Here is a 26,490-nt window from a genome sequence, read left to right as displayed (position 1 = left end):
AACGAGATATATATGGATTAGAAATGAACAACCAAAAAATACTAACAAACATGTGAATGGAGCGTCTTTGTTTAAAGCTGAATTCAACTTTTTTATTATTTGAAAATAAAAAACTATAAATTTTAATTTGTCAAAGTTTTGCTTTAATTTTTTATACAAACGAGTTCTGAAAGGTCTGTCCAATTATTTATTTAATTTTTAGAATTTATCTGTTATCAGTGGACTATGCACATATACATATATGTATATACATATAAGCCCATATGTATGCATATGTATACTTATACATTAAGTTGTGCATGACGGCAGCTTGCAATCAGCGTTGAGTTGGGTGCGGCGCTAGGGGAAGGGGCAGAGCGGAGCTGTTTTGCAAGCAGCAGCAAGAAATCGAGCGTAAAACAAGAAGCGAATGAAGTAAAACATATGGTTCTTATATCATACATATGTACATATTTTAAACACGTTTTTAGATTTTACTAAACGTAAATAAAAACAAATACAAACACATAAATATGCATGCTTGCATGTATATGTTTTAATGATGACTTGAAGCGTTCGTTGGTCGTCAGTCAAGTGTTGCTCACACGTCTTGGACGGCTTGACTTTTTGGCTCAGCAGACGTGGACCGGCTCGACTCGACTCGGCCCGGCCCGCCACCGACAAGCGTCGGCTTTTGAGTAAAATTAAAGAACATTGCCGTAATAATTTTTGTTATAAAAAAATGCCCATGTTTTATTCTTCCGCATTGAAAAACAACAACAACAACAGCAGCAGCATACGCATAATGTTAATCATTGTTTATACAGTTGCGTCCAAATAAGTGGGCACGGTTTTGCCGCAAGGTCGTATTGCTTCTCTCAAGTTGAAGTGAATGCGGTTTTTTTTTATATTTTTAATTCAATATTATTTGCGAGAGAGTATGGCGAGACTAGCCCTCAAAGGTTGTTGCACTTTTCACTGAACAGCAGCAGTGAGGACGACAAGGTGAGAATAGTATGTATGTGTTTAATGAATTGCTTTATGCATCTACCTACACACACAGCCACACATACAATTGTTTATTGACTTTCAAGTGTTGTTTTTGCGCAGGGCAAACAGTAATTGGAATTTTTCCATGAAATCATTGAACTTTTTGATAAACTGTAATAATGGCATTGAAGTGATGAAATTGATTAGGAATCGTCAACATTTATCCGAACACACATGTACATACATGAGTACATAATTAATTGTCATTTATGAGATTTTGCAGTTTATTTAGCAAATCAGTTGTTCAGTTCTTTGGGATAGAAATAAGCGCGTGACAAACAAAGATAATTCTACAATTACAAATATCTATGAAATTCACAAAGTGTTTATATATGTTTTGTATTCAAAAATAAATTCATGAATAGTTTGTATTATGTAGATTGTTTTCCATTTACAACTTTACGAAGTTTGACAAAAAATATGTTTAATAATTGGTGAGCTTTTAATTCTGGGTAATAATTCCTTTCATAGTTTTTTAACACAACCATGCACATCTCTATCATATATTTATGAAATAGTCCACTTCTTGCTTAAGTTTTATTTTGACAGCACTTGTATTCAATTTATCACTTTCTAAAAATCATATATCAAGGCCCAAATCAAGCTTTTATGTTGTATGGCCTATTGTGAATTGTTTGAGTCATTAATACCATTGCAGATATATAATCGCACGATGAACTTAAATCAGTTAATAAAGGACGATTTTATTAAAATTTGAAATTATTTCACTACTTTTAAGCATTGCATTTGCACACTGAGCCAACTGGCGTGGCAGCCACTGTAATTTGAAACGCAAGCACCAACGGCAACAGCACCAGCAGCGTTATAAAAAAAATACAACAACAGTGTACAATGAGATAATAATAACAAAAAAAAGTGTAAGAGTTGATATAAACAGCAACAGCAACACACAAAACGCGCGGTAAAAAGAACAAACACAACGAAAAGCAAAGAAGAAAAAACACACAACAACCAGTACAGGAAGTGGAAGAGAAGGCAGCCACACGGCATTATGTTTTATTGTTGTTGTTGCCGTTGATTGCATTGGAGTGCATTGCAACAAACAAACAGCGCAATGTAAGTGAAGCGGCAGAGACGGCTGCATTTACCACATAGACAAATGAAACATTAAAAGCGAGCAGGAAAAAGGAAAAATAAAAAACAACAACAAAACAAGAATGAAATGGTAGAGTCGTACGCCACCGACTCGTGGAAACCCTGTACCCTCTTCCCTACAATAAATTAGTTACATTTTTTATATTTATTATTACATTTTATGTATAATAAACACTCATACAGCCGAGCAGACAGACGGACATGGCTATATCGACTCATATCGTAATGCTGATCAAGAATATATACATATGTACATATATATGTACATATGTATATTATATGGGCTCTGCCACGCCTCCCCCTGTGTATTACATACATTTGCACTCAATTAAGTATACCCTTTTACCTTTTGGGTATAGGGTATTAAGATATACACACACACCACACCAAGGTAGCCACGCACTCACACTCACAAACACCACACATACAAACACACTGCGCTTCTGCTGCTGATGCCGATTCTAAGCAAGTTGATGAACTCTGCCAACGCCACCGCTGCTGCTGCGTTGGCGTCGTTGCCGTTTTGTGTAGCAGAGAACAGGAAAAAAGAACTTAAATAATTTGTATACGTACACCATACAGAAATGCAAATGGAAATGAGCTCTGCACTTTTATTTATTTATTACACTATTATTAATACTTTTTATTGCTTTTTGCGCTGCACAGCTCACACACACACACACACTTTTAACAATCAGTGAGCCCGAAATGTTGAACGCGACGGGCGACAGCGACGACGCGTACGTTGTTGATGCGGCGAGCGCTAAGAACTGAATGAGTAAACATAGAAGAATTTACAAGATACAAGCAAGCAGCAGAAAGGCAGCATATGGAACGCTAGCAATGAAACACAGCGACGCCAAGCCAAAACTCACACAACCAGTTCGACGCGCACATACACATGCATACATACAAACAAAGAACACGACATGTAGCAAAATCTAGTTTGGGCCACAGAACGACGAAACAAAATGGCAATGAAACGTGGCAGGAAAATGCTATGTGGCAGTCGCGGCTGCGCTGCCAGCGATGAGACTGACCTCTGACAACCTCCTACACACACATACACATGCTAACGTACTCGAATTCTGACTAAAGTAGGAGGTGGCGCAGAAGGAGGCAGAACATAAATTGCGCGAGAGCAGCGTACTCCCCTTGTGTGGGAGTCAACGACGAGTTGCAGTGGCGCATAATTGCAACACAGTGTTGCCAATTTAGCTATTTTCGGCCACTTTTCGAGTTTTTCAAATGTCGATTGCGAAATAATTTTAATAATATGAAAAGAGAGTTTAATAGTCTTTGGAAGTTCGTGTTGTTCAATGAACGACATGTAATGAAATCTTTGCAAATTTTCTACTATAGTGTTTGTTTAGTTAAACGCTATTAATTCCAAATAATGTAAAAGAAAAATATCTATAAATAAAAATAGAGAGCTGAGACAGACTTTGTTACACCAACAGATAAATTAACTTTTTAACAGTATTATAGTGTCTAGCTATTTCTAACTTTTTTTTATTTGATAATGTAGCTTTTGTTGAAACTCAAGAATTGACAACTCTGATTGCTGCCACACAGTTACTTTTGTTATGGACAAAGAGAGCAGCCCCATACAGCAGAGAGCAAAGGAGAGCACCAATGCTGCACTGCAAAAGGGCTGACTGCTGGTAGGTAGAAAAACTGTATTAAATTAACAAAGCAAATGGTGCGCATTCAACTATGCTTCCTCTTCACAGAGACACAGGCACACTCACACACACCCACAGTCTTGGCGCTCTTACACATAAGTCGTTTGCTCTTTACGGTAATTATTGCTGGCATTAAGACACAGCCAGCCAAGCCAAAGCTGAAGTGTAAAATAAAATAACAGCCAAGGCGTGGGCAAAGATTCTTACAACAATATAAAATAAAAAAGGCCAACAGCTTAAAAATTCATCAACTCGACCTGCAGACAACTCTAAACAACACACACGCACACGCATAGGTACATATACATAGAAGTACATATGCGTACACACCCTAATTCATCAAATGACCGTGTTGGACACAGCATGTAAATATACATGTACATGTTTGTGTATATACGAATGCATTTTGAAGTTGGTGTGTGTTTGTAAAGCGCCTTTATTTCCGTTGTAAGTGCAACCCTATGACGCATAGTGGCACAAACAATCGAAAATGTGAATCGTGGTAATGTAATTCGAAAGGCAATTTATACTTAATGGTACTTTATGTCTTGATTGGGATACGTAAATCGAGTTATTTTCGCTATTACGGGCTACAGCAATGTTAAAGACAGATCTAAATTAAGTGTTAAGTTTAGTAAAAACAATGAATGAAAAATTGCTTTTGGAACCTAAGAACAAATCGCCATTGTCTTATTATTATTTGGATTTGGTTTACACCGCATTCTAATGTTACGACCGTTCTTTATTTTAATGTAAATTTCATTTAAAGCTTGCTTCGGTAAGTTGTATGTTAATATTATTTCTTAAACACTAATTTTTGATTTGTAATATAGAGTTTTAATAGTCTTAACCATTTCACGATCAACCTGCCCGTTTCTTTACCACGATAAAATATTTGTTCTCGATCAAATGTTGTTATTTTATTAAAATTTCGGCTAACTTGAGGGGGAATATCTGTGTATGCATATTTATGCCATTTGATGTGAAGAGAATGGGAATTTTGCGGAAGCTTGCAAAAATAAAAACTTGTCAAGCTGGTCTATACAGACTTGTGAATTACATCATTCATACCACTGTGCAGCCCCAGAGGCAACAACATTAACACGAAACATAACTAAACTGTTATTTTTCCACAGAGAAAGAATATGAACAGCAACATCAACAAAGCAAAAGCCACAGAGACGGGCGCAAGACAATGATGTTGCTTAGAATACAATTTGCTGCCAACATTTGTAGCTTAGTTGTACATACATACTTATATGACTTTTATGGCTAAGACAGCAAAAACAACAACAAAAATTAAGCACAACAACCAGCACATAGAACTTGGCTAGTTGTTACAAGCTGTTACTTTTTCTAGTCGATCGTTCGTGATGCAATAAGAAAAATGTAAAAGTTGCTGTGTGTGTATATGTATACGCGCGCTTGCGTCATGTGCGTTTGTATGTTGCGGCTCAAGAATAGCGCGCAGACGCAGCAGCGACGCCGGCAGAGACAGCGCACAATAAACCAGTCTATAAAAAAACGCGCTCTACGTTTGACTATATAATTATGCTGCATATGTGTGTGTGTGCATGAAAGAGAGAGAGAGAGAGAGCATTTAAGTCTGTTTGCGTGCGTGTGTTGGCAACTAAAAGGGCCTTAAACTTTGTCAAGAGTCAAGGTCAGTGATTTCTTGCAAGCTTTTGGCCAATGTTGCCAAGCTGAAAATACACATGTACGTATGTTTGTAAATACATATGTATTAACAATTATTTTTTCTTTCTTTTTCTTGCATTGCCATAAGCCGCGTGAGCCAGCGTGAGTCACGTTAAAGATTCTGCAGGCAGTCGACAGGCCCCGCCGCTTGCTTTGCTGGGTTGTAGTTTTTGTTGTTGTTGCAGCCGATGCTGCCTGTTTTATTTGCTTTGTCGTCTGGGTCTGTCTGGATTCTGAGAATTATGGGTTCAAGTGGCAAGAGGAAAAACACAAAACTACGTGGCGGACAACAGACTGTGCCTGCATTGCCAATGCCCGAATCCCAATTCTCATGCTGCCCCTGCCCCTACCCGATAACCAGCCTGCAGAAACAAGTGGAATGTGGCACATGCATGACTTTTGGCATAAGAGAGAGAGACAGGCGTACTGTCTTCGTTCCATTTCGGTGAACCGAGCTTGGTGTTCTGTGATCGATTCGATCTGATCTGCCTGCTAGCTGCATGCCTGGTCTGCCTGCCTGCTTGTGGTTTGTCCTTGCCGGCGGTTCATGAACTCCATATACACAACATGACGAACGACTCTACGACGACAATGAAGAATTATAAACCCGGTACAGTAGCACAAAAAATAATAAAATTATAAAACGAATTTCTGTCCGTCATGCCAATGGCAGAACTTACACAAGACAATGAAATAAATTGTACATATGTATGTACATATGCAGTAAGTACATACCACTTATATGCATTGTTTTAAGCAAATACATAACTGCCAAAAGGGCAATGTTCTTTGTTGAGTGTTAAAGATCCTCCGAGACAACCTCAACTTTTTTACTTTATTGCTTTATTGACAGTTCAATCGTGCGCTCATCTTTCATATCCGAAAAACCAACCAATTAAGCAAGCCAGGCGACCTCAGTGAAAGAATAAAGAAATAGACCTAAATGCGTTGGGCCTCCTCTCTCAATACAAAACAACAGCAGGCCTTTTTAGCAGCTGTCGCCTATCGAGCGTCGCGGCAGCCGTCGACGTCGCTGCCACCGCCAGATGTTTCCCAATCAGCTTGTTGGCATGTGCATAGGCAAGGAGAGTGGACCGAAAAAAATTAATAGGGGAGGGGGGAGAGCCATAAGGAACAACAATGCAGACGTATTTGTTGTTACGGCTCTTTCAATAATTTTTGGGTATAAATTTGTGACACTTGAAACCGGAAATTAGGCAGCTTGTCGCTCCTCCCAGGCAACACAGCGTCGACACTCTCTCGTTCCTTCTTCCAATCGAATGAAACGTGTGTGTGTGTGTGTAAAAGTTGTGCAAGGTTAGTGTGTATGTATTGTGTGTAAAGAGTGCACTTGAAGTACGAGTAAATAATACGAATAACTCATAAATGGGAAATGGGAAGTTAAGAGTAAAGTGCGTAATTTTGCATATTAAATTTTTTCCTTTTTAATTTGAATGTGCAACGAAGTAGAAAACCCATTTGAGCAGAAATTGGCAAAACTGTCAGCTTTTTTCGATCGACATAAAATTAAATAAGCCAGCCAAATGGAAGTGGTGGTCATTGTGTTGTATTTTGTGATCGGGATTGTAATCGGAAATATCAGAATTCTTAAATGTCAGACTATGTTTCAACTTGGAGCGATAGTCGAAATATAAAATAAAGAGTTTATATGCGACTTTTACTAAACTTGTTATGTACACAGAAAGGACAAGTCCACATGTCAAGTTTTAAGTCCCTTGATGTTACACTTTAAAAGTTATCATTGTTCATATGGACGGACGAATGTATAGACAGTCAAGCCGACATGCTCCAATAATGTGGGCTCTTTCATGCCTTCTTCTTATCCTTCGGTTGTAGAGTATATAAATATGGCAAATAATCAGCACAATCAATCTAAACACGTGTCGACCCATTTATTGTTTAAATATTTTAAGTTAGAATGTAAAACCCATGCGTTCAAAGTTTAGTTACGCCTATTAGTGATAGGTTTTGGTTTCGCTATTAAAGCATTTCAATTACGTTAGTTTCGCAGCGAACAAATGCCTTATACATAGCTTCTGTTTGATTACGTCATATCTGACTACCAACCGCTTTGGGCCACCCAAAGAGAACTCTTTTGCAATCGCCAGTTCATTCTTCAATATAAATGTGAATGTAGTTTTCTCTTTGGAGGGAAACTAAAGAAGGGATTTGAGTTATGGATAATTTTTAAAACTACGTAGGGTTTGGTATTTAATAAACCTTTTATGTTACACTGTTATTTCACGTGCATTCTCACAATTAAACATTTCACAGAATAAATTTGTCGAAATCGATCCTCGGAGATTCCAAGAAATCAGTAAAGTAAAGCAAGCGAGTTTTGTTTCAGTGCGTGTGATTTCTCATAGAGTGATATTGAAAAATTCGTAAATCGATTCAAATCGCAACAAAAACAGATCACATTATTATAATTACTAAATTTTCAGATGACAGTACTACCCGAAATATCTAATCCTGTAGCGAATTCATGCATGAACTAAACTTTTTTGAATACAGATCAATCGTTCCAAAGACCCTAAAAATACAACTACGTCTTTGATTTTATTATAACCCATTGCTACCTTAAAATATTAGCTTGAATATAACAATTTCAAATAGCATTTGTATTATTTGAATAAAAATAATTTAACACATTCTACAACATGTATTGATATTACTGGCACAATCAATTTTATTTAAAGTGTCTGTCTAAAATAATTTTTTGTTCTATGGTTCTGGATATGCCATGAATAGGTTATTTCATATAATAAAAGAACTAATTATTTATGCAAAGAACTGCCTGCTAGGGCTTCCATAAAATTATACGCTCAATTTATGAGTGGCTTAGTTCTAAGTAGGAAACATTTTGTTCTTGTATTGACTCTGAGACTGCCATGTGAGATGATTCATATAATATTATATAGTATACCTTCACATACATACACAATTTCAAAAGAGCAGTTTAAAGGTATCAGTCTACATTCTCAGACCATCATGTGTCGTTCCAAACTTGGCCAAGGCTATATGATTGATTCTTACCTGCAAGTAAAAAAAAACAGTTCAAGTGTTAAAAGATTGCAAAATATTGTGAAATTATAAGAATTAAATTGGCAACAATTTGACCACACATCGCCATATAACCGTCCGAAGATGTTCTCAGCTTTCAGCTTTCAACAGCAGGGCCAACAATATAATATCCGCTTACATTAAAGCTAAAAATGTCCGCTCATTATTTCAGAGCACCACACACAAAGCGCTTTGCGTTCTTTCTTGGCTCGGCTCGATTCGATTCAACTCGACTCAACTCGACTGGTCTCGTCTTGTTTCCCACTGACCTCATCATGTGTGATTCGCATTAAACTAATGAGGGGGCCCCAACGCCGACGCCATGTGCAGGAAATTTCAATCAAGTCCATGAAATACGAACTTATACGAACTTCAGCTTCAGCTCTTTGGGGTGCAGTTTGAACTCCCTCTTTGTTCTTTATAATTGAAGGGGTGAAACGGTATTACTAAGAAGCTTATAATGTATGCGAGGAGGCGTGCAAGTTATAGGAAATGAATATATTAAGAACTTTTAGCATGCACTTTAAAATAAAATATTAAATATAGTTTAAAATGTTGGCTCTAACTCAAATCGACAGTGTTGCGTAATTTCTTCATTCACGCTACCCAAAAATAAGGCTTTTATTATTTAGAAATTGCTATATTCTTTTTTTATTATTAAATTTTGAATATGTTTTGGCTATCCATATCCGTTTATTTGTTGTCATGTTCATCAGTATATATATCTTTTGAACTATAACAGCTATTGGCACCAAACATGACTTGTCTTATCCATACACATAACAACTTTATTACAAACCATAATATTGCATCATTATTTTATATAGCTGGCATAGGAACGATTCATAGTAGCAAAAATATTTGTTGTATTTATGATATTGTTAATAAATTCGGTGTTTATTAGTTTTTTATAATGTCTTAAGTCATTCTAAATTGTTATCAAATTCAGCGCACTTTATCAAATAGTTCGTATAGAAACGAACGGTGGGCAAATTATTCTTAGTAGCTAAAATTGATTTTTTACTCAAATAAAGTAACAGCTAGCGATAATAGCACTTTTATACGTTATCTAGAAAAATCAGAATAAAGGCCGCAGTTACTTATCCAAGGGTGTAAAAGTATTCCAAAATATTACAAAGAAAAAAAAAATCCTATTCTTCAAATATTAATAAAACATCTGTGTAATATATAACAAGGCAATGCAGTTTTAACTCTAAACTAGCTCAATAAATAACTATTCTCTGTATACACTCAAGCTTTCCCAAATCCAATAAAAGGCTATTTACTTTGAAATTAGGAATTTCTTTCTGCTTTATTATATTTATTTTTTAACATGCTAATTTGTATACCTATCAACTCAAAAGCCATCAAATAGTGGTAGTAGGGGAACAGGTGCAGAGTAATTGATAGCCGGCCAAGCCCCTCCTAATAACCAAAGGAAAGGGATGTACTTGTAGTAGCGTGCAATCAGTAGGCGAGGCGCCCCTGTTTTTCCTCTAATTAGTTCGCAGAAATTGCGAAAACTCTTGCCAAATTTAAATTATGGTATTTGGCGTTTGCTGTTTAGCTAGAAAATATAGTATTATACAATAGCGCGGCGACACAAAACAAAAAGAGTGCTAAAATGACATTAGTTTGGACATAATAAATTGACAAAGAAAAAAAAGTTAACAGCGTCAAAAAGTCAACGAACGGCTAAAAAATTCACGAACTTGAAAAAAGTGCGCAGGCAGCGATGTCAACGCCGGCAGCGCAGCCAACAGCGATGTCAATAAACCAACAATCAGCGACCAACAAAAGCTGAAATACAAAAACTACTAACCGTCGACCCGCGTCGTGTGTTCCACGCTTAGGCGGGCTATGAATAACAAACAATACTATATAAAAAAACCAAAGTAGTTAAATGGCCAAAAAAAAAATAGAATTTATAAACTTGTTGCTTGAACAATTATATTTGGAAAAAAGAAGCTTAGCAACAACAAACAATCAAATAAATTAATACAGCTGGCTGTGTGAGTAACCAAAGACTTGGCGGATTAGGAGGCCTAATAGTATTGATTTTTTTTCCAATTATCATTATTGAATGTTCGTCTGCTGACAGTTCAATGTCCTGGGCGAAAAGCTGTGTTAAAACGGATTTGATTTAAGTGAGAATAAAAGAAATGGAGTTTCCAGTTATTAATGGTATATTCAACCACAAAACGTACAGATAGTCTTGTGAAATATATCAGCTATTGCGGAAATTCATATTGCGCCTTAAGTATAGTTTTTAGTCTATAGTTTTTGCTTCATTGGCTCCATATTATATTGTCATGTAAGGCTTCTCTTCTCCTGATTTTGTAAAGAAAGATAATATCGTGGGAAAACGTTTTTCGTCTGTGTAATTTATTAATAATTTAAGCAATGGAAAACCTTTCATTTAATGAAGAATTTGTTTCTAACCAATAGATTTAAGCTGAATTTTTAAAGCGTTCTAGTTATTCCTATATTTCAACTTAATGCTTAGTTTAATCTTTCACATTTTACTCAAAATAGATGAGTAAGACAAAATTAAGTAAATGAATGAACGACTAAGAAAAAGGTAATAAACTAAATGAAACACTAAACACGTTTATTTTTTCATAAATTAAAAGCACATTAAATAATTTTTAAACCCTATAAGGAAGTGAAACAAAGTTTGACAAAACAAGAAGTACAACTGAACTAATTTATAATAATTATGAACCTAATCGCTTAAAGCTGTTCAATATTTATATGATTTTTTCATAAATGCAATATTAAACTTCTAAGGGTGATTAATTTTTGGTATATCAATTATATAACTATTCTAAAGTTGTTGTTGGTAAAAACAAAAATACATATTATGGTATTTCGCATTTCCTTGAACATTTTTTGTTTCTTTTTAAAATTTGTCTGCTTGGAACAAGTATTATTATGAAATTGAGTGAAGGAAACCTTCTGAGATCATAAAAGGGTTAGGCTAGGGAAAATGAATAATACTTGATCCTTCAAATACTTAAAATTTTGGATTTTCTTTAGTGAGTCGGTCAATAAAGGTAAGAAGAGACATACTTACATCAGTTACATATTCAATTTAAAAGCTAAGAAAGAAAATAAAATAGATTGCAAAGCAGATTTCAAAACCTAATATGTTTTAGTGGTTTAAATGTCTTGCTCCTATCAAAACGTGAAATAATTTCTATAGCGCATGATTTGCGATGGCTTCTGTTATGTTATCAAATGAGATTCGTGTAAACTGGGCTTAAGCAGCACAGCAAGCTTAGCTTGTCCGCTCGTGTCTTGACGGAAGTGACAACAGCAACGACGATGGCGACAGACAGCACATGTTTGGCATTTTCATATATACATATGTATAGGTGTATGATGAGCTGAACTCCCCCCTTACCTAACCCCTCCTTTTCATTTAAGCTGTCTGTCTATTGCTCTAAGGCAAGCCCGCATAGCATACCAAGTAGGCAGCCAGCCAGCCAGACAGACAGGCCAGTCGATAGAAGAACATGCTGGCTCTGGCTCTGTGGTTCTCTAAACTTGGACACGAACGTGAGATATGATGAATGTTGCCGCTGCTCCACATGTTGATTGGCACATTGTCTTCTTGGTGAGCAGAGGCATAAGCATACTGGATTTCCAGTTGCTAGCCAGCTATCCAAGGACACAGCACGATTTATGCCTGCCAATGAGCGTGGAGTGGAGACACATACGAACATATGTATGTTCATACATACATACGTGTGAAACGTTTCGGAGTATTTGCGTCTGACAGTGGCGGAAGCTTTTAAGTGCCCACATTATTTTTAATAAGTTCGAAAAGACAACAAAGAGAGAGGCCACGACAACGCTTACTCTTACTCTCTCTCACTCTCGATTCTTGAATAACTCACTCTACTGCTCCTGGCTCGCTCATTACAACGGCACTTTATGTTAATTGCCCCTCGCTGCGGGGGTGTCTCACTGAGTGGCTGGATGGTTTACTGCCTGCCGTTTAAAGCTTTGTCTGTGGTTGGTTTTCTTTTAATATGGGTTCGGGGGTTGGGTGTGTGTACGCGTATGTGTGTGTATGCGTGCGTGCGTGTCTGTGTGGGTGGGTGTGTGTGGTTCGTGTAATTGATGAACGCTGTTAATTATGGGCGGCTTTAACTGTCACTTTGAATGATTTCTCAAATACTGCGGTAGGTAAAAATGAAAAGGTGAGAGGGTGGGGTCAGTCCGTCAGTCAGGCAGCAAAGGTAAATAACTATGATGGACTGGGTGGCTTAGGGAGGGGCTTTAACAAGCATAGCCGTAAAGAAAATAAAGCTTGTGGGCGTAGCAGAAACTTGAACAATTTTAATGATAAGATAAAATGTTGAACCCAAATGCAAACAACAACTATAGAATACTTTAACTATATTTCGAAGTTCTGTGAACATGTTAATATAGGCAGCAATATACAGTATAGTTTCTATATAGAAACTGAGTAATATGTAGAAAATGTGTTCTGCCCTTTATATGTTTAGCCATTATTATTATTATCAATATCTATATTATGAGTCGAAATACAAACATGATCGAATTTTATCTGCATAAATATTAAAAGAATGACTATTTAAACCTTCCGCTCGAATAGTTTTTGAATTTTTTTGTCTATATTTTCTACTTATTCTTTTGCTGCGTGTTTAATCACAAAATTAATATATCCCTTCAAGATTTAAGTGCAGGGTATACAAATGAAGGCATTCGTCAACAATTATTTAGCTCTTGAAAGAAGACATTATGTAAATAACTTAATTAATTAATGCGCAATTTGTAGAATGTTATTAATTAATAATATTAATTATATCTTCAGATCTAAGAGTTTGAAAGCTTCGGATCTGTACATTGCAAATTGTTTAAAGAGTCTTTAGCAGACCTATCTGTAAGGGTTCACCGATCAACTACAAAGCATTTATGGCACAGCACAGCTGGTATAATAAAACTATTGTACAATGCTATCAAGTCATACACATACCCCTAGCCCTAGACCTCAATGATTTGTTTCACATGCCATTTCGTTTCCTTAGCAACTGAAACACCTTCACCCACTGAGGCCCAACCACAGAGATTGTCTGCGATCTTGAAACGCGCGGCGGATGCGGGCACCAGGGGTTATGTTCTGGTCTGTTGTGCGTCTGTTCTTTTGTTTCAAACTTGTTTATGGCCAACAGCCTCTACACCTAGGCTTTGACTTGACTTGACTTTTGCCTCTCTTGGCTGGCAGCATTTCAACTTTCAAATAAAGCCATAGCCAGCATCGGGCTATAGATACATAAGTATATTGTATAGTGCATGCTACATATAAGTAACGATATACAGTAGAAAACGTTGAGAAAACGCGCAAAATATGTTCAGCTTCTCATCCTTTCGATACAGGGTATAAAAATAAGTTAATAAAGCAGATTAGATAAGACTAAAGCCATGGTCAGACAAGCAGTAAATTTGCAAATGAATTTATTGACTTATCCCAACATTTGAGAATCTGTCTTCGTTTCATTTGATGAGGAATCTAGTTTGAAGCATAGTTTCATGATACTTTAAAAATTTTCTTTAAATATATCAAGCCATCATAGAGATGACGACAAATGAAACCTTAACAAAATCAGCATTTACATTTTTTATGAAGAGTTGTAACCAATATTCAAAAGGAAAAACTTGAAAAACGAAGTAAATGAATTTATCAAAAATTAGCCAAAATTTTCAGTGAAATTATTGGAATTGGAATTACAAATTTCCACATAAACAACTCATCGCATTTTTACAGAACACTTGAGTTTGCGAAAGGTGTGTTTGTGCTGCATAAGTTTTTAAGTAAAAATGTATTTTATTTATTATTTAACAATCTCTTAATGTATTTTTTATCCCTTTTCAACGGTTTCTAATCTATCTTAATATTAATCTTATTTCTGTTAAAACCAAAATTTAATGAATAGTTCCCTAATTCAAAATGTATGTTTTCTAGAACATATGAATAGCTTTCGTATTTTTCACAAAAGTAGTGTGACAAATTGTTGTCATCAAGCGATTTATACTGTATATAGGGAATCGAAGCGAAGCTACCCACCGACCATATCCCTTCCTATCCCCTCCACTCACATTCTAGCTCTTTGTCTACGCTCTTGGCCAAAAATTTGCTTTGTCTCGCAGTATGTTCAGCCTTTTGCTTATTTGCTTTTCAAAACTTTTGCTTTGCTTTGTTTTGTTTTGTTCTTTTGGCACAATCTTATTTCATGCTGCTCTCTGCGCTTTTATTTACTTAACTTCTTTCTTTCTCTTCTTTTTTTTTTGCCAGCTGTCATTAGGTTTGCTCGTTCGCTCGCTCGCTCGTTGTTGTTATTGTTGCTCCATTTGGAGCGCGTGGCGTCTTCCTCTTCATCTTCTTTTTTGTTGTATACCCCATAGTGTCCATCACCTCTTGCCTCTAATGTCGTTTTGTACCGTCTGTTGTGTGTTCTTTCACCTAAGTGTGGTTCGTAGTGGAAAATTTGGCCAAAAAGGTCAACGTTCATAATTTGTTGACGGCGCTCTGCCACCGTCTGTAAATGTTCTATATGTAAGTCTAAAAAGTCCGATTCTTGCCACTGAGCACTCTGTCTGTGTACCGCCGGCGAGACCGGCATAAATATTAGTTGCGGCAGATTATTTGTGTTGTTATTTATTTTTTAGCGGAAATGGCACTTTTTGTTCTGTCTGCCTGGCCTGCCTTTCTGTCCGTCAGTTCGTCTTTGTCCGGTCAACAATTTCATGAACATTGCCACTAACATTTGCTTCGCTGGTTTTTCACATGAATCCAAAAAGCCGCTGATTTTTTCCAGCTATCTGCCATTTGTGTGAAAAGTTTTACATATGTACTTCTGTCTGTCTCTTTGTCTATTTGTCTCAGTCCGTTGGTCTGTTCGCCAGTTGTTAATAACTAGTTTTCAAAGTTCTTTGAACTGAATTTTCGCAAGGGAGTCGCTCCAAAGTCAGCATGCTTCGCTTTATAACCCATGGCTAATTGGAGCGCTTTTTCGGTTGTGCCGCCAAATTGTTGAAAGTTTTCAAGTCTCGAGGCAGTCGAGTTAACAAAAAGATAACTCCTTTGTACTCGTGAGTTTAATACTCCAACCCCATCTCCAGAGGCCTATCTTGAAGCTTTTCAATCCCATCGCACACTCTCAAAGGTCAAGTTGGGTTGTAAGTAGAAATTGACGCAGTGAAAGAGCAAACAGATTGGCTGAGGAAATGAAAACACCAGCCTATCTCTAGGGAGCAGTAAGGCGCCCAGAGATGGACACGTGATAAGACAGAGAGTTGCCTTCAAACAAATTTAAATTAAAAGTGTCGATTCACAATTTCTTTGTTGTTTGCAAGTTGTAAGGAGTTATGTTTGATTATTGGACCATTTATATGGTTTTTATAGAATATTAAGTTAGTCTGATTGCATAAGATGAATACATTTTCATTTTTCATTATAGTTAATGTATTTGTTATTAATAATATATGTTTATTGAATAGACAAACAAATATAAACCATGTAGTTATCGTTATTTATAAGTAAACAAGCAAAAAAACATGAAACTATAGCTGTATTGTTAGGTTTATTGAGCTGAAATGTTTGCCTAAGCCTTATAGTTTTAAAACTTTAAATGTTAAAGATGTGTTTTGTATTACCAACAAAACAAATATACGAATCATTCCTGTCCCTACCAAAGCCATCACAAACTGTGATCATTTGAATTATTTCTGTGCCTATTACTAAATTGTAATTTTTATAAATATTACTATTTTTGGATAATTAGTTTTAATATTTATTTTTCTTTTCATGATTTATTATTCTTTTAAAGTAACATTTCATAAATTCACTGCACAATAATTGCTTTTCTTGAAAAAACCTTGTAAACCATGATGCTGAAAAAGAAACTGTTGTTTTGAAAATTAAGTTTGTTTTAAAGGAAATAGTTTCGTTTTATTTCAATTCACTTAAAAAATAACCATTTGAGTTCATTTAGATACTTAGTTTAATTGGATATTTCTTTGTATTTAGTGTATGAAATACAATGTCCTAATTTCATTGACAATCATTGATACGTTTTTAAACAAACAGGATATTGCGTTGTGTATTTTATTGTTCCCACGATCTCTCCGATCACATCACGCTCTCATCTCTATGGCCCAAAACAAATGCAGACACGATGGCCAAATTGAAGCAATTAAATTATGCTATAATTATATGTTACCAAAGTGCCTCGCCCTAGACCCCGCAGCTTGCTCGCGGCAAACCCACACATACACATCAACGTATACATGTGTACATACATACATACATATGTAGTACATATGTGCCACAGAAAGAAATAAATATCATTAACAAAGTTTGGTGTCTGGTTGTTTTTTTATGTTTTTGTTTTGAGATGTGCTTGTGTTGTACTTTAATGAACTCGGAACGCCAACACCAAGCAGAGCAGATCGGACCAGGCCAGAGCAGAGCAAATGCCAATCATCAAGTAACTAAACATAAAAACTCTAAGCCAAGCGAAGCGAAGCAGCGGCAGTCTCAGTCGCAGCAGCAAAAGAACGCACAACGGCGACGAACATTGACCTTCATTAAAAAGAAGAAGAGGAAGCAGCCGCAACAGCAGCCACCACAAAGTTTTACAAAGCTCTTACTATGGCGCATTGGTGCTCTCGCTCGCACTAATTGCGCGTGGACTGTCTCTTGTTATTGTTGTTGTTGTTAATGCTGCTTGGAGCCTATCAATCACTGAGACGCATACGTAGGCACGCACATACAAAACAGAAAGAGCGCGGCGGGCAGACAACATGCAAACCGCAGCTTCCTTACAGTGTTGCCAATTCTTGACTGGCAGAAAAAGACACATCAGTTATTGAAACAAGCTAGAAAAAGCTAAGCAATTTTTAAAACTTTTAAAACAGTTGATTTTTAATTTATCATTCCCATAGAAAAATACCGAACATTTCAAAAAATTGGGCATTGAAAATACCTTTAATTTATTTACCCGTGTGTGTAATTGCTTGAATCAAAAAGTTGTCAAATAAACATTTTAAAAAACAGACTTGCTGATGAAGCCGCTAAATGCGACAGAGTGAAATCAAGACCCATTTAATTTCGCTGCTGCTAATCACAACGTCCATAAAAATAACACATAAACAATGACTGCATTGGCCCAATAATATCAACAAATACAGAGCTGAATTTGCAGCACTGCTTCCTTTGATGCGCTCCCTCTTTCTCTTTATATTTTTTTTCTCTCGATATCACATCTATCTGACACTCTTTTTTACTTCCTCTCACCCCGTGTCTGGCTGGCTGTGACTTTGCAACGGTAATTTGCGCACTTTTGTGCATACAAAAAAACAAGCTTAAATATTATTTAACACTGACACCGTGACATTTTACAACTAAGCAAAGCAACAGTACCAACAACGATTGAAGCTAACTGCGCTGCTGCCAAGCGCAAGCGCAGCCACAGTCGCTGCCGCGTCTCAGTCACCGTTGCTGCTCGTGTCTTGGGTACATTCACTTCTCGTTTTGAGCTGAATCATCAAGCCACGAGTGTTGTGGCAACGTAAAAGAATAAGAAATAAGCAAGTAGAAGGCAGCCAGGGAACAAGAATAACAAAGAACAAATAACCACAGCACAGCCAAAGCAATAAGAATATCTAATAAGAAATCAGAAAAAAAAATTTATACAAAAATACATACATACATATGTATGTACATATGTATGTATGTACATACAAAACTGAAAAACGTGTTTTGAGCTGTTGTCGATTTATGGGGGAGTGCGGCGTTTTCGCAACACAAGGGGGGTTGGCTAAGCCTCGCCATTCGAATTGTGAAATCATTTCTATTTCTAACAACAACAAGCGGAAGCAACAACTACAACAACAAAAAAAGACCAAAAAGCTTTTAGAAAAAAACTGATATGTGCAACTGGCTGGCTATGCCGTCGTTTTGTTTTATCAGCAAAACAAAAACACAAACATTCAGTATATATGTACATATGTGCATACATACACAAGTACATATGTACATATTTGAAATGAACAATACTTTTGAATATTTCTACATGTTTCTAGTGCGCTTAATGTTCTTGTTTGATATTGTTGTTATTGTTGCTGTTGTTGTTCTAGCTAGACATTTGCTTTAACAGCTGTCTCCGACGACGACGATTCTGGCCATAAAAGAGCAGAACAATCACAACAAGCAGCGCAGCCTGCAGCGTGTGAACTTTTTTTATTCCACAATAAACAACAGTCAAATACGATTTGCTTCTTTTCTGTATTTTCCTGTTTTTTTTTTAAATTTTTTATTTAGTGATGCCAAGCCTGGCCAGTGTGAGACATTTTTTCTGGCATGCAAACGAGCGCCAAAAGTGTAAACAGCGAGACGTGCGGGGGCTGAAGCTGCATTTATGGCAAGGAGGAGTTCTAGAATAAAAAAATATATAATTCAAACACATGCTGAGACACACCACACAACATTGTTGCCATGTTCTTTCCAAGAACAACTGACAAGCAGACCAGCAGCCAGAGAACTTGGAGTTTACAAAAGCTGAACATAAATTTTGGTATCCAAAGTACACCGTTCAACTGGTCTTTAACAGACAGATTCTTACAAAGTATTCATAAACATAGCAGAGAAGGAATTGTTCACTAGTTGTTGTAAAAATAAGCAAAATATAAAATATATAAGGTCGTTTATCTCTGTATTGGTTTAATAACTTTTCTAATCGATGTCATGGTTCCTTAAAGATGCAGATGTACATACATACCTACATTACAAACAGGTTCCACGAAATACTTTTACCTTACAATATTTTAATTATATATATAAAGTTAATTAATCTCAGCAAGGACATAGAAATCAGCTGCAACTAAGCCTCCAATCAAAGATTAAATGTACATTTTGATTTCTCAAAGAAAATGAAAAATGACTTGAGAACGTATGCAACGTAATCTATTTTTGTCATCCACTATGAATATATTTTTTAAATATTTATCAATTGTGTTGACAAACCGTCGGTGTTTTTTCTGTTTTTTTAGAAACTAATTTAAAATATAAAAATTATTTCAAAGAAATCGTTATCTCGTTATTTTATACACTTGTGTATTAACATTTTGTGGCATTGAAAATTTGTATTTCCAATAGTAATACGACATAACAGGAAGGTCTGACCGAACCAGTTTCTCAAACATGTGTACAAGAAGCGTACCTGTTGTAACTCCGATATACAAGCTTACTCGTACAAATATAACAAATTCATGTACGCTTGTATGTGTGTATGTATGTACATATATTTGAAAAGGAACAGCAACATTGAAACAAGTAGCAGCCCCTACATTCGCTTACTACCCCTATTACAAATTCATTACAGAACAAAACTTTTCAATAAGTTCCCACGAACCCCGAAAAGGCAACCATAAAGATTCCAATTTAAGAGACAAAACACAATCGCCATCTTTTGAGTCAAATGTCTCGACACTTCTTCGGACATTAACATTTACATACAAATCAGCATGGAGGAGAGCGTAAAATTTCGCATATTCATGAATGTTCTTTCCCAAGACATTTGCAGCCGGATTTCTCGTAAGGGTTTGTAACGCCAAAACTACCCCTAAAACGGGGCAGACAATATGCTGCTTGCTAACGGTAATGGTAATGGCCTGCCCTGGCCCGGTCCGGCTAGCTGTCTGTCTGCCTGCCTGCCTTTCTGTCAACAATGCACGCTAAATGACCTTTAATGATGATGATGTACTTTGCTGTTGTTGTTGCTGTTGCTGATGTTGTTCTTGTAAATTACAAGGACCGCTCAAAGTTTCGAGACGGCAGGAAGTTATGTCCGTAACCAGTTGCAAGCAGTTCAAGCAACAGCTTTAAATCTTTTTCCCGCGCCATAAAAACCGACCGCCTCGGAAAGGAAACTAAACACATAAATCTATGGCCACACCCTTTTGTTTTCAGCAATGTTTGAGTTTGGTGGGGGTGGGGGTGGTGTTGGGGAACGTGGTAGGGGGTTAGCTCCATCGCACATAAAATGATTTTATGTATTTTTTGTATGCCCCCAATGTAAAATAACACTAAAATTTATTTTCAATACAGTTTCCCTAATGCTGTATATTTTTGGGGAGGCGGCGGCCAGGCAGGCAACGCTTGCTGCTGTACCACAAACAGGATCAAAGTCAAAGGAAGAAAGGCATACCAAATGTTATAAATTTTATTTTGTGAAATTAAGCGGCGGTGGCGGCGTCGACGGTGACGGTTACGGTGTTGGGTAACGTGGTAGGGGGTTAGCTCCATCGCACATAAAATGATTTTATGTATTTTTTGTATGCCCCCAATGTAAAATAACACTAAAATTTCTGTACCAAAGTGCAATTAAATGCGCATTGATGGACAGCTTGACTTTATGACGTCATAAAGGTGTAATCGAAGGAGCATATTTTAATATAGAATATCATAAAAGTATGTACTAAATACATATGTATGTACATATGGACAAGTACAGTGTACACTGTACAAAGAATAAGGATAAGGAAATACTCTAGATACGTTTAAACTTAAAAGAATAATTTAGAAAGAAACAAACCCTTTCACAGATTTCCCTATTGTTATGGGCATCAACTTTTGTGAATGTTTGTAAATGTCGTAGGCGAAAAAAGATTTAGCAGTTTGGCGTCAAACGTGGCGAATGGAAAACAATAAGATCGTCTATTTAATATCGTTTCGTAATAAGGCTGTATTACCCAATCGTCTAATTTATTTTCAGTTCCATTCAAAATATGTAATTCAAGCTTGATGGCTGAAAATGTTTATAAATCCCCAAGTAAAATACATTTTCAGAATGCCAAACAGTTATAGACAGAAACATTTCGCAACTGTTAACCTATCTTTTAAATAATTCTAAAGACAAATACATGAGCATAGTTTCTATATCAATATCTATATTCCTATAGTTTATCTGTAACTTTAATTATTGTACTTATAAGCTATAAAGAAAAATCATTCAATTTAAAACCAATCAATTGGCGGTTTTCAAAATATTTATACTCAAAACAAATCGTAGCTAGAGAAAGTGAAAAGCACTTGCATGACTTGTTTTTCGTATCAAATGTTCAACATTATTTCAAATTTGTACAATAGTGTAATCAAATTAGTAAGTAAAACCATGATGACTGTCAAATACATTTTCTAGCAGTGTACATCCGTACACACAGATACACAGACACAGGTACAAGCAATAAAAGAACAAAAATTTTGTGTAATAATATGCAAAAATCATAAAGCGCCCCCCCAAAGCAGACAATAAGAGTATTAGGAGTGAGGGGTAGGTAGTTTTGTGGGGCGTGCGCGCATAAAGGTGTAGCACACACACACACACACACATTATAACATACATTGAAGCGTATGAAAATCAAATCAGCGAGGGTTGCCATTGTGTATGCGCCAGGGTTGTTGTTGCATGTGCTTTCTGTCTGTGCGTACATACATAAGTGTGTGTGTGCGCGAATATGTGTATGTGTATTGTGCGTGGGGTCAATGCACAAAAATGCGTAGTACGTGCAGCCATTTCGAGGGTGGTTGCTCGCTGGGCAGGGCTGGGATTTAACTTGCCGACGGACTGAAATGAAGAACCGGTCGGTCGTCGGCGCTTTTTTGCACACACACACACAACATACATTCATATGTATGTACACACAGTTAAAGATGCTGTGCTTGAAAGTTTGTTGACCTCACCATTTGGCGCTGACTTGCAAGATTTTACTTTTTGGGGGAGGCTGTCGGCCGTACAGCGCCCCAGAGGGTTGATTAGCAACGCCTTCCGTTATTGCTGCCACAACTACCCCCGCCGCTGCCACTGCCACCGCCACCTCTCTCGCATCCCGCATCCTTCAGCGCCCCCGCGGTAAGCTTTTTTTCTAGCATACCCTCTGCCAGGCATTAATATGGCTGACATGACTATTTATTTTCAATACAGTTTCCCTAATGCTGTATATTTTTGGGGAGGCGGCGGCCAGGCAGGCAACGCTTGCTGCTGTACCACAAACAGGATCAAAGTCAAAGGAAGAAAGGCATACCAAATGTTATAAATTTTATTTTGTGAAATTAAGCGGCGGTGGCGGCGTCGACGGTGACGGTTACGGTGATGGCCGCGTTCAACCACCCTTGCCAAAAATAATAACAACAACAAAAACAACAGAAGCAGCAGCAACAGCGACAAGGAAGGCAAATGCAAGTTGAAAAAGTGGCAGCTGTAAAAGTTTAACAATAAAAGTAGGAAGCAACGACAGCAACGCGAAACGAAACTGAAATGAAATTGAACAAATGGAACTACACACGAACACGACACACACTCATACATACACACATAGGTGAGCAAGCACAGGACATTGGCATCGAGGGTAGCTATCACATGCACATACATGTATATGGCTTGCAAACAAACCCTTCTGCACCACCATGAACAATAAAAGCACACACATACACAAATTTACACAATCACCTCTACTCTTTCAGGCATTAAATATGCCTATTTTCGAAATTAATGTTTAATTTTTCTGTTCAATGCAAACACAAACTATCGCTCAGTTCTTCTGATACGCAAGTTTCTCCTGTTATTGATAAAAGCAGAATCTTTTCAAATACCGTTAGCTCCATCTATCAGCTGTAGCAACAAAATGATTAAGAGTATGATTTTATTATAGGTATGTAGATATTCTTGATCATGTTGACAGGACGAATCGATATAACTATGTCTGTTTGTATGAACACAAGGACAGTGATAATGTGTCCTCTTGTTATGTTTAATATGATGGATCAATTGTAAACAGAGTTAAAGCCATACATGTATTCTCTGTCAGCCGCTATTGTTGTTGCTGCTTTGACTTAACTTTATGCTTCACACATACACTCGCATTGATAAAATTTAAAATTCATGCTATATTGAAACTAAGTATAAATAAATATCAATTTTTTTAAGTGTACAACTCTTATTGTTCTATTCGAGCTTTGATTGTTGATCGTTGTTTATGTTTTTATATATGTACATATATTTTCCTGTACTACTTGTATTATTTTCTGTTGTTTATAAACCTTAGATAAACCCCAGATTATTACGCTAATTAGGTTATAATATTGATCAAACAAATTATAAAATTCTTTAAATGATGACTTGCTAATTATTTTAGTAAGAATTCGGCCTTAAAAGTTGAACGACTCAACTACATTTGGTGGATCGCTATCACCACCAATTGGCGTTGCCAACTATTCCAAGAGCAATGAAACAGTCGTTCCAGCTGCCAGGCGACAATTACAATTTTTGCCCGTTTTCATTTTCATTTTGCTTATTTTGCAAAGGATGCGTACACACACATACAAGCGTACATTTGCAGTGCATTGGCCACAGCAACCCTGAAAATTAGCAGACGACGATGCAGCAACAAAAACGAAAGCCGCAAATCCACAACAAGAACAAAAACAACAACGGGTGCAAATGAAAATGTAGTTGGCAACGCAGCACGTCCATGGAAAGGAAACAAGCAAAAAGGAAGCGAACATAAAAGAACGACATATGTATGTATGCGACTTTAGCTGTTGCCGGGGCAGCATTGATCACGTATTCACACACAAACATACACATACATGCATACATATATATGCATGTAGCTGGAGTGGCCACAGCCACAATTTACAATTTATGTTTACGTGTGTGTGTTTGTGTGCGCAAACACTTCCTTGCGGTGTTGTTGCATGGCTGCTCCATCTGCTTTTTATGTTGATTTTGGGAATTCTAAAAATGCTCTCTGCCGTCTGTCTGCATCTCCTGCTATCCAGGCTAGTCACAACATAGCAGCAGCAATAGCAACAAGAACAACTACATCTTGATTCACAACTATGTATGTATATACAAGTATGTACATATGTATGTACGTCGGTCGTTCAATGTCCTCTTCACTTTGCACTCTACCTTCTTCTCCTGCTGCCAATCTTCTCGAAGCCATATCGAATCGAGCAGCAGAAACTCGCTCGTAAGCGGGAGAGTATACCAAGAACAGAGAACGGCAGATGACAGGTTTTATTTTATTTGTTATACCCTATACCCGAGGGTGAATGGGTATATTAAGAGTCGCAAAGAGACGAATCCGTATTGTCCGTATGAAGGCTTATGGTATAAAATATGTACCATAAGAACTACGGACACTAAACTTGGCATGCTCGTAGCATAGCTGTCATAGATTAGTTTAAAAATAAATCCTATTATAATAACTTTATTGTTTATTAATATATCTTCACCATATTTTGTAGTTTTTATAAGTGGTGTTTTGATTAAACTATATAGCCATATGAACGATTGGTACAAAAAGTAATCTCGGTACCAACAACTTTTCACAACTAAATTTGATGCAAAGATAAGTGCACCACTATAATCAGAAGATTCATAGAAATTGGTGCGCTATATCATATAGCTGTCATTGGAACGATTTTAGGTGAAGGACTGTGGCAGAGACAGGGCCGGGCACAGAGTATGCAAGTGTCGACCTTGCGCGACCTAAACACTGCTCTTTTTCCTTTTATTTATTCGTGCTGCACACAGGATGTTGGCACGTCGACGTCGTCGTCTGTGCTTGCTGCTTTGTCCGCCCGCTGCTTGTGTTTTATTTAGTTCCCAATGTCTGTCTGTAGAATTTTGCTTGGCCGTCGTTGTTGTTGTTGTTTTTGATGCTGTTGTTGCTTCCCTTGACAGTCTCAGACACAGCAGCCAATGTTTTTGCCTGTCTGGCCATCCTGTTTTATCATATCATAGTATGTGTGCGAAATTATACGGTGTTCAGTTTTCTTCGTCTAGATTCCTACAGAATTCATAGCGTACACACTCAAGTTGCAACAACGCCATAACCAACAGCACCAGCACCACCAAAAAACAACACACAAGGGAGCAGCAGACATGCAAAGGAATAAAAACAAGGAAGGCATTTTTTGGTACAGGTTGTCATGCCAATTTATAGCCGCATATCAATTTATGCGAGCGATTTGTTGGCTTGCAATTGTTTATAAGCTCTGTAATTTTTTTGTAAATATACAAATGCTTGTCATATCTACATTCATATCTATAAACCGGTGGTGAAATGGAGATTCTGTATATGAATGTAGTTGTGGTTTTCATATTTACATGGTACGTCTAGCATGCATGAGCTGAAAGATCAGCTGTCAGCACAATCTTCAGGAATAATTACAAAATGGAAACACATAGATATGTACATAAGTGCCTCTCATTACCGTTTTTGTTAGTAATATTTATATTTTAGATATACATACATACATATCTACATACATTCATATATTTCAGAAGTTCTTGCAATTATTATCGATTTCTTAGATTAGTAATAAAGATTAACTCTTGCTCTAGGACAATCGATCGTTTCTAACCCCATATATCAATATCCCAATAACATCTCTAGTTGCTGTTGTCAAATAGGAACAGAAACGCATTCAAGCCCTAGAGAGCTATTTCAGCAACAATATACCTAACAACGCAACATTTAGCAAGCCAACAACAATGGCAACAAATTTAGCAGCATCATGTTATACATACAGGCAGACAGCTGCCTCGCTCACACACACACACACATAAACGCCGGCAGGCATCAGACACAGAATGCAATGCAGCATGTAAAAAGGGCGCAAAGCATGATGATGGGGGGAATAAAATGGAAATGAGACACAACGCAGCCTAGACCAAATTGCAACTGCAATTAGGGGGAACACATGGCGCTAAGTGAAACATGAAACCAAACCAAGCACCAAAAACACAGACACGCGCGCACACACAATGAAGCATGT

General features: G+C 37.0%; 1 protein-coding gene across 1 annotated transcript in view; it reads right to left on the bottom strand.

Moving 5' to 3' along the window:
• The window catches only part of LOC115626150 (brain tumor protein), a 48,119-nt gene that overhangs the window by 20,374 nt on the left and 1,255 nt on the right, over positions 1–26,490 (bottom strand). The gene's annotated exons all lie outside the window — the stretch shown is intronic.

This window comes from Scaptodrosophila lebanonensis, unplaced genomic scaffold, assembly GCF_003285725.1.
Source record: "Scaptodrosophila lebanonensis strain 11010-0011.00,11010-0021.00 unplaced genomic scaffold, SlebRS2 tig00000080-arrow-pilon, whole genome shotgun sequence".
NCBI lineage: Eukaryota > Metazoa > Arthropoda > Insecta > Diptera > Drosophilidae > Scaptodrosophila > Scaptodrosophila lebanonensis.
The sequence above is the reverse complement of the archived record's forward strand: the minus strand, read 5'-3'. Positions and strand labels throughout refer to the sequence as shown.